Here is a 10155-nt window from a genome sequence, read left to right on the forward strand (position 1 = left end):
GACCTAAACACAGAGCCTGGGCCAGCCCCAGACCTCTCTGCGGGCACACAGCCCGCAGGTGACACCACGGCACAGGAGGTAGATCACCGCTTTCGCATCCTCATAAACATCCATGTCCATCTCAACAGACCTTTTTCCGCCAGTACCACTGGGCATGAAACGCATGGAGCATTAGGACTTGTGGCTGGGGCAAACTTGCAGGAGAGAGGGCTAAAGAACATCAGTGTTGTCAGTTTATTGGTAAGCTTTCCTTTTCAAGTATAGAACAAGCACTCCGCTGCACTGGCCAGGCATGTATAAAACCAACGGCACTTACACTTACTTACACAGCACCAAAGTAATGTTATTCTTTTTAAGTCGGTAATACAAATTAAATATCTAGAAATTTTTTTTTTACTATCTGGGTCCTAACTGTTAACTTTAAATTAGAGAGAAAAAAACCAAAACCTAAATATGTTGTTCCCTTAGTATTCTTAATCGCATTGAAAACTAACATTTCTGGTAAAGAAACATGAGGTCTCATCCACCTACACAGGAAACTCACTGGGTGCTGGACCAGATTAAGAGAGGAGACACAAGAGCACAAGGAAGAAAGACAGAAAAAAGGACTATAAACACAAAAAACACCCCACAAGCAAATTATATTAATGACAACCTAGGTAATATATGTGTACTACGTTTTGAACCCTGATAGTGCTTATAAAATTGCTACAACACTGTAAGACTAAGTATGTCTCGAAGAAGCCATTTGTCAATAGAGTTTGTGTCACACGTCTCCCATATAAGATTAAGTCTAACAAGAAAATGGGGGTGTTGAGAACAGGAGGTGGTTCAGACCAACAATCCTCATGGTCCTGTCTCCAATGATGGCCATAAATGGACACCGAAGAGCAAGAACACAACAAGCCTCTGCCATTGCCCCAGTATTTTCACAGCTTCCTGCTGTTTCTGTTCAGAGGATTTCCTGAGCCTGGTGGAGTTCACCTGTCTAACTCTCAGTACACTTCCCTCAAGTACTTGTACATCTTCCTCTTGAACCCACGTAATCTTTTTGAATTCCTAATAATGCTGAACATTCATTTGCGGGGTGTGGGGGGGTCATTACTGAGCACTGAACAAATTTTCTTGGAATTATCTTTGATGATGAGGTCTCATTTCTGAATGGTGATGCTCAGCTCAGTGCCCATCAGTCTCCACATACAGGTACAACTATTTTGCCCAGGGCCTGGCAGTTTACATTTATCTCTGCAGAATTTCATTTGTCATTTTATTGTCTACTGACTTGTCTCATACAGTCCTTATGCAGTTCTTCACAGCCTGCTGTCATTGCTATTCACCTCGTTCTCCAAGTCATTTATGAATAATTTGCTAATTTAAATTGCTAACCTGGAGTATCTTCCATTCAAGTGGAAGCAACCTAGAAAAACGATTTTGCCTGATTAGCACAATTATTCAGACTAAGCTATTGGAAGAACGCGGAGTGAGAATAACTGAAAATTCCCACCTGAAGAATTAAACAAAGGCAAAAAATGTTGGCCACCCCAAGGAATGGGAATCTGCTGGCTGCTAATTTCAGCAAGCTCAGAAGGTCTCTCTGGTCCCACAATGTTGGAAGAAACTTGGCCAAATACAAAGCAACCTCTCCTGAGGTGGAGAAAGAAACCCGACAACGTAGTGACCAAAACTCCCAGAGCACCTGGGAAGGGCAATGGTTTCAGACTGGAGAACTGCAAAAATGCAGTTAGTAATTTGACATTGCTTTTACAAGTTCTAAAACTGCAATATAACTGGTTCAGAAACCACCTTGATAAAGTCTCTGTGTTGCTTCCTTCATCTACCATGGCCTGGAACAGTTTAAACTTAAAAGGGGCCTACAGGAGAGATGGGGAGGGACTCTTTATCAGGGAGTGTAGTGATAGGACGAGGGGTAATCGTTTTAAACTGAAAGACGGTAGATTTAGACTGGATATTAGGAAGAAACTTTTAACCGTGAGGGTGGTGAGACACTAGCACAGGTTGCCCAGGGAAGTTGTGGATGCCCCATCCCTGGAAGTGTTCAAGGCCAGGCTTGATAGGCCTTTGAGCAACCTGGTCTAGTGGGAGGTGTCCCTGCCCATGGCAGGGGGGTTGGAACAAGATGGTCTTTAAGGTCCCTTCCAACCCAAACCATTCTATGAGTCTATAAAACTATGAACAAGAATGAAGCCCTGGTGAGAATGTGCACTGGGTACCAAACCTAGTGCCCTGGCAGAGGCACCCAACAGGACGCCTCTGTTAGGAAGCTCCACAAAGGGCCAAAGCAGAAGACACACACACACATATATAATTTTAAAGCAATAATGTTATTCTAAAAGCAGAGCTCTCCAAACATAGCAAAAGATCATATTTTTTCATTGAATACTAAATACACATGAAAGTCAAACTGTAAAACAACATTAAAATTATACTGGCAACTTGCTTGCCAGATTTTTTTTTTAATGACTTACAAAATTAATATGATATTTAAACTACTCGGTGGGATCAGCTTTAGGTTGAAACTGTTGAGCAAAGAAACAGGCTAACACAGTTTAGGACAGGAAATAAAGAATATTTTTAAGGTGAAAACATAAGGGAAACCTATGCTTTTAAAAATCAATAAAATTACCATTTACAACATGAATTCTGTCCCTCAAACAAGGATTAATCAGCTTTGCTCTAAGCATTCCATGGGATATTTATTATCAAAAAGTTACAAGAATCCCTACTTTCCCTGTATTTGTGTATCATTAACAAAGAGAACAAAACCAGAATGCAACAGCCAGTTCCTTTGTTGTGAGTTTTTTGAGCAATACATCTGTTTGCTGCTTTTCTTCTGTCAAACACACTACAAAAGGTGAGTGAATCCACAGATTAACACTGACTATTAGACTAAGTGTCATGGTTAATAAAGAATATGAAATCACACAAGAAAAACGTTGAGCTACGAATCATAACATGCAACTGGAATACTTACCTAGCTCAGGAAAGAAGTGTAAGATGCTTTACAAACAAAGCTTACTTTCAACCCGTGTGGTTCTGTACAACGTTTCTAATAAGTAATAATTATATACGTGGTCTAGGAAGCCTTTCTACACCTATTATAAATTTAGATTAAAGGTAAGGCATTACTTATTATTTTACATGGGCTTTTAAAGTAGTTTGTAAAATATATGCAGTCTATAAAATTTTGTGGCCTAACAACAAACAACAGTACTGCTTCTGCACAATTCAGTGCAAACAAGTAAAGGTTTGCTAATCGTAATTAATAAAAGTCACATGTAAAGGTTTCAAGGTTTACAGAGAGCAATTAAAAGTAATTTTCCTCTAGGTGAAATCATGTTTTATTTTAATTAGTTTTTTTTAACTTTTGTTCCTTTTTTTAAAGTAAGTCAGATACATTTGTGTCTGAAATCGTAACAACCTACATTAAAGCCTAGGCTTCCCCCAAGCTAGTAAGCGCATTCAAGTAAGAAATGCTATCAGCCGCACCTTCAGCAGTAGAAGCCACCGTATCCCAGAGAGCAGAAAAATATACCCAAATAGGATGGGATAGCAAAAGCGTGGTTGTGAGTGAGTTACCGTGGCTATGGGAAGCTAACACTCAACTGGGGAACTCACAGGCCAGAGTCAGGGCACCTCCCAGTGCAGGAGGACCCGAGCGCTGGGTTAGGGTCGGCTGAGGCCCCGTGCCCTGTGAGGACAACCAAATCGCCCCTGGACTCACACTGACCACAGGAGCATCGTAGCTGCACTTGTGTGGCACAGAGCCACAGCTGCCAGGACCCACACTGCATCAACCACCAACTGGGGTTCAACTGAATGCACCTACCAGTGACCTTCCTCACATCTTCATCAGTAAGGCTAAGGGTGCTGCTTTCTTATTTATCTGACATACGAGGAGAAAACTTCCCTGTCTCTCGAGGTCAACCAAAATTTTCACTGGTGAGTCACAACATTCGCATACTGCAAAGGAGCATGTTGCTTTCAGTCTTTACAACAGATCAAATGCCAGAATTCACATCTACCAGCTACAAATACTTCTGCTTCTCATCATGCAGTAAAAGTGTGAGTTTCCCTAGTAGGCGTGAAAAGTCTGTTTTCTTCATTTGGACTCATCTATGAGAATGGAAGAAGAAAAAGTCCTTTTCTTTCTTCTCTTCCAACCTCTACTGAAAGTCCGAGTGAAAGAGCATGAACGAACCTAAGCCTGAGAAAACCAGAAGGTTGTATCTCTGAACTGTCAAAACTGTTGACGTGAGGTCCAAGGGGATATCTAAAGGCACCACGTCAGGTTAAGCATCTATAGCCATTTACATTTATTTGTGTGTTTGTTTATACTGCAAGCGCCCTCATGAATGACAGACAGTAAGCACCCAGCTGCACCTTTAGTCACCTAAATACCTTTGGAAGCCTAACCCATGGTGACCAGCAATACCAACGATTCACTAACTAAAAGCTAATTTTAAACCAGAAGAGACTCTGTATTTACCTAACGATGATGCCAGCTTTCCTTCGCCTTTCCCTGCTACATCCTCGAGCTCTTGCCTCTCGGGGGGTGATTCCAGGGACACTGCTGCTCGGCTCCCCATGGGGATGTCCCCGCTCCAAGTGGGTCAAGGGAGGAGGCGCTGGCTAGGACCTCTCTGCTCTAGCCAGCAGTCACTTCTTATGAAACTAAAACCCCACCAATAAATCTTTGCCAAATTGGGACAATTGGTGCGAATATTACAGGGGAGGAGAAGGAAATGATTGTAAGAGCATTTGTAGGACTCTCAGTTCCTTGGAAAACAATGCTGAAAAACCATTTTTAAATGCTGGTTTGTTCAGCTCTGTCACATCTCTTGCTTGGCAGATGACATTCTTTTCCTCTGATTTCTGCCAGACTGTGTTTTCGTGAAAATTAATTCAGTAACTCATCATTTTTAACATAATAAAAACTGAAAACTTAAGGATTGGGAACCTTGATAAATAGGTTCTGCTTACACAACTACACAAAGATGTATTATGTGTTCTTTGTCAGCAAAAAATGCACCAAGTTCAGTCAAACAGCAGTATTCAGTTTCAGTTCTCCATGTCTCCGTACTGTATCCACCAATGAGAACGAATTTTATATATATTTATGAAAAAAACAAAACACACAAGGGCAAAACACAGTTGAAGTCGTCATTAAATCTACCTGTCCTCTAGCAACAGCCACACTTCTTACACGTTTGGTTATCCTAATACTCTTGCAATCTTTTTCACCATCACAGCTCACAAAAAAACTGTAATTACTGTTATATATTACTGGCTACAGTACTATATTAAGCATAAAAAAAATAATAATTGCTATCCATATAACATTGCTTTTACAATTTGTTACAGAAGATAAATTATTGTTTCATTTATCAAACGATGTTATCACTAAGTTATAATAAATAATATCTTGTAATAAAGGAGAAAGTGAAGAATGAACTACACTAACATCTAAACATAATGCTTCACTTTCCTTAGAGAACAGTATAACCTAAGAGCTAAAAAGGAAAATTTTATTCACACAAAACCCAGCGATCCCTTTCAATATTCAGATGATAAAGCGCTCGAGCTGAGAAATTAAAATTCAGAAATTTCAGGAATCAGGCCAATTGCTTAAAGTGGCAGTAGGTGTGACTCGCTATGGAAACAGCATAGGAAGGACGGAGAAACAACTTTGAGTTGGAAAAGCTTTTAAAAGCACATGAAGTACCCAGCTGTGGCCTCCTTGATTTTAAGGACTTTACACACAATTTCCGTTCTTATAAATAAAAAGAGCTTTCCCCTAGCTCACTTCATTATAAAGGGAGCTGCAAAAATGCAGACCCACCTCACAGGGTGGGAGTTCACCTCCGTGATTTTTCCGGGCAGCTCAGGACGGCAGGGGCCCCGGGCAGGCTATGGCAGCGGCGGGGGGAGATGTTCATTGCCTGCGCTGCTCATGGACCCCCCCTGCCCTGCTGCCCCCGGGGCTTGCCCTGTTTATGGGCAGCAGTTGCCCCCGAGGCTCCCCCAAGAAACGCCCCTGTGGGTGCCTCTCCCAGGCAGCCCCAGCTCACTGTCCCACCACCAAATCTGGGCAAATCTCTCTTGGTCCAACCCCTAAAGCCTTTTCATGGCAGCCCCACCCGATAGAACTCGATGGTAAAATCACATTTTACTCGTTGTGGCCGGGCAGTAGGATTACCGCACCCTCTCACTCTGAGACACAGCGAGAAGAGATGCTGTCTCACAAAGAAGTTAAAAAAAAAAAAAAGGTCAAAGAGCATTAGAAGTGTCCGGACATTTGAGAAATCATTATCTTACGATATTTGATGTATCAGATTAAACATTCAAAGATAAAAAGGGTAAAAATGAAAGGAAGGAAAAAACTCAAGCCTCTCAATGCAAATTAATCCCTTAATTTTGTATCACGCTCCCTCACTTTCTCTAAACCTAGAAGGAAAAGTTATTTTGAGCAATATTATTTATGGATTCTATAATTAAGTAATTGGATGAAAGAAACAGAGAAAATAACCTGAAATTCTCTAAATACACACGAAGCAGGAGGCCTCCAATTTCCAGCTGACTTGCAGAAACTGTTCAAGTGACCTTAGAAGTTTTTGAAATTCTCCTGCCAGAGGAGTCCTGCCAACAGCGACAGGATTCACAGCGCAAGGACAGAGCCATAAACAAGAAAAAGAGTGACTTGCTTCCTCCTTTTTCTTCCTCCCCTTTTTATGATTGAGTTTACATGGGCAGATGCAGCTAATGAAGAAAATTAGGAATGAAACATCAGGCCTGGAATAAATAAGACAGCTGTCAGGAACCAGTGACTTAGTTTCTACTTAGGCGGGTTGTAAACTTTTTTATCGATGCTATTACAAATTCTACCATTCTGAAGACTGCTGAACCATTCCGAAAGACTAATTAAATTTAAAAACGTTGTTTGAGGAGGCAGATACTTGCAGTTTACCTTACACTGAAATCTACGGTAGAACAAGATGTCTGCAAGCCAGGACAAAGGTCTGGGGGAGCATATCCAGACCAGCCTTCAGAAGATACGCCAGCTGCCTCCATGAGCTGCAGTCCTCAATTAGGGACATTTCCATACATATTGCCCTTCTGTCTCTCACTTTCTGGTGCAGCCAGACTACCTGCCCCACGACTACTCTGTGATCCTACAACTACCCTCATTATGGTTCGTGCTTACACAGCTTTTGGCAGAGAACGAACAGCTCTAATCTGGAAATTGTTTCACAGGGACTTTCCACACACCACATTCTCTTTTTAAAGAGCTTCTCGCAGCACTGAATGAATGATTTCTCTTCTTATAACCATATTTTTCTTCTTATAACCATATTTTTGTTTTGAAAGACTATGGAAAGTGTGAGTCTTCAAACGTAGCGACCGTCCAGTGCTGCTGCTCATGCTGCATTTTGCTAGAGCATATGTAGGCATGAAAGTGGTTTGCTGCTAAAAGTCAATGTCTACTCTCAAAGAAGAGTAGTCAACTACTCTTCTTTTAGCTATTTAAATGCAACGCTATGCTCCTTAGGGCCTGAAAGAAAATAAAAGAAAATCCTAATGTTAGATTTTTAATAATTGAAGAAAACTCTGACTTTGTGAGAGAAAAAAAACTGCCTATTTAATTACAGTTTTAGAGAGCAGAGTATTTCCAGCACAAAATAAGCTTTGCCTCCAAGACCCACAACACAGACAAAAACCATCTCATAACTAGCCACATCCAACAATCCTTTTGAAGGGCTTAGGTGACAGTGGGTAAAATGACAACCCCAGGGAGCGAGCTGAGGAGAAGGACACCTGCGGGTGTCCCCCTTCCCTGCCGCCGGGGCTCGGCATTTTCCTCGTCCCGAACGAGGTGCTGGGATGTGCGGGGAGGAGCGGGGGGAGGCGGGCATCCCTCCTTCCCTCCCGCCTTCCCCCGACCCCCCGGAGGCAGGCAGCCAGCGGGCTCCCGCCGGGGAGGCGGCCGCCCCGGCGAGACCGTGCCCGGGGCAGCGCGGGCTGCGGAGCGGTGCGCAGCGGAGCGGTGCGGTGCGATCGCCGTCCGTGCCCCGGCACCGGCCGCCTTTCCCCGTCCGTCGGAGGAGGAGCTGCCCGCTCCTCGCTGGGGGTCTGTGCACCTCCCCTAACACTTGCCAGGGACACCCCCAGGGAATGGCGGGGGAGGGGGGAGCAGACACGGTCATCACGGCCAGGACCACGCAAATTTTTACCTTTTGACACAAATCACGCGTTCAGCGGAGGCCCCCCGCGGACCCGCCGCAGCCCCCGGCGACCCCCGGCCGGCACCGGGAGCTCCCGCGGCGCCGGGCGAGCCGAACTCCGCCGCCCCCTCCCCTCCCACCCCCCCGCGGGATTCCCGCAGCCTCGCCCCTCCCACCCCGCCGCAAGCCCCGCGGCGCTGCGCACCCGCGTAACCACCCGCGGCGGCGCAACGCCCGGCCCCCGCCGCACCCACGTGTGCGGCACCCCACGCCGCGACGTCTCCGGGGGGGGATGTGTCGGGCGGGCAGCGGACGGCCCCCCGCCCCGCTCCCCGTCTCGGCGCGGAGCTGCGCGGAGCGGCGCGCACTTACTCCGGGGCGGCGCGTCGGGCCCGGCGGTTCCCCAGGAGCGGCGCCCGGCGGTAAATTGCGAGGAGCCGCGCTGGGCGGGGGAGGCGTTTCGGGGAGGAAACTTCCCCGGAGCGGCTCGACCGACCGACCCGACCGCCTTCCCTCCTCCTCCTCCTCCTCCTCCTCCTCCCGCCGCCGCTGCCTCGCCCGGCGGCAGCACCGCGCCTGCCCGGCCGCGCCGCCCGCTGCCCGCCGCTGCCGCCGCTCTCGGCTCGCCGGGGCACAGGGGGAGCGCCCTCCCAACGCCCCTCCGCTTTTATTTTTTTAATTAAGAAGGAAGGTATTATCAGAGAGGGGAAGGATGGTCCCGGAGGGATGCCGGCAGGTCGTAAGGGGTCGTAAGGGATGGCTGCAGGTCTAAGCATCCCCCAAAACTGGCATCTCCTCCGCCTTCTTGGCAGGGCGGGCAGTCGGGAGGGTACCGGCAGCATCCCCAGGCCGCCGGAGGCGGGGTGGGGTGGGTGTTGGTCTGACACCACTCTTCACCGCGCTGGGAAATCGCTGCCCTGGTAGGAGGTGGCAAAGAATGAGTCAAGGCATGGGGGAGAGCATGGGAACACTGCTCTGGAAGAAGCTGTGGTGCGCATACGGCACCTGACCCCACGGACCTCGGACTATCCCTAAAATCAGAGCTTGTGCACATCACCCCCTCCTCGTTACCTCTGAAGAGAGAAAGCGTGGCTTTGATTCCTAGTGTCTTATACTCCAGGTATGAAGTCAGTGCAAAACAGTGGTAGAACATTCTCTTTGCTTGTCCGTCCTGGAGGTATGAACTTGGACCCCGCATGAAGCATAAGTCTAACGTAAATTAATGCCCCGCTCAATTTGCCAGGCTGGTCCACATGGAAGCAGCACGGCCACTGATTTTTTTTTTTTTTTTACCTATACTATAAAGATGAACATCACCGTCCAGACCTCCTCCTCCCTTTCTCCTTTCTTGAACCAGAAGGCGTGCTTCTCTAGACAGACAAAACAAAAATAGTTGCCATTGCTTCAAGCTCCTCTATTTATTTCAGACACTTCTTTGCCTTCAGCACATACTCTTCCACTGTTTTCCTTTTCCAGCTCTTCACAGTCTGCCTGTACGCCAATTTCAGAAAGTACAGAACATATCTCTACCTTTAGAGAAATTGAAATTATGTTCCCACAAGCATTTATGATCTTCCTTAACTGCAGATATACAAACAATGCCATTTAAATCACTAGAATACATAGATGTTTGTCCTGAAGGACCCAAATCACTTGGAATCCATTCTTTTTAACAATTTTAAGGGCTTTTCCCCCCACTTGTTGCTTCTCCAGTGTAACAGTCCTGTAAATTGAAGGGTGAGAGTTAATTAAAATGTCGAGCATGGGGCCATGTACAAACATACTGGCAAACTGAGGTAGAGTCCACATTCTTCTGAAGTTATGTTAATCCATTAGGCCCTATTTTGACATACCAAGTATGGGATATTTATATGTATTTTTTTAAAATGTTGATTAAACTATTTCTAGTTCAATA

At 45.7% G+C, this 10155-nt stretch overlaps 1 protein-coding gene across 8 annotated transcripts in view; it reads right to left on the minus strand.

Moving 5' to 3' along the window:
* The window catches only part of EYA1 (EYA transcriptional coactivator and phosphatase 1), a 169890-nt gene extending 161121 nt beyond the window's left edge, over positions 1 to 8769 (minus strand). For 3 of the 8 annotated variants that reach the window (XM_074577260.1, XM_074577259.1, XM_074577257.1), the window contains exon 1: positions 8613 to 8769. The gene's annotated coding sequence lies outside the window, so the exon portion shown is untranslated. The remainder of the gene's footprint in view (positions 1 to 8612) is intronic. The other 5 variants (XM_074577255.1, XM_074577256.1, XM_074577254.1 and 2 more) reach the window with 2 other exon arrangements.
* Between the last annotated feature and the right edge of the window lie 1386 nt (positions 8770 to 10155).

Source organism: Larus michahellis, chromosome 2 (genome assembly GCF_964199755.1).
Source record: "Larus michahellis chromosome 2, bLarMic1.1, whole genome shotgun sequence".
Taxonomy (NCBI): Eukaryota; Metazoa; Chordata; class Aves; order Charadriiformes; family Laridae; genus Larus; species Larus michahellis.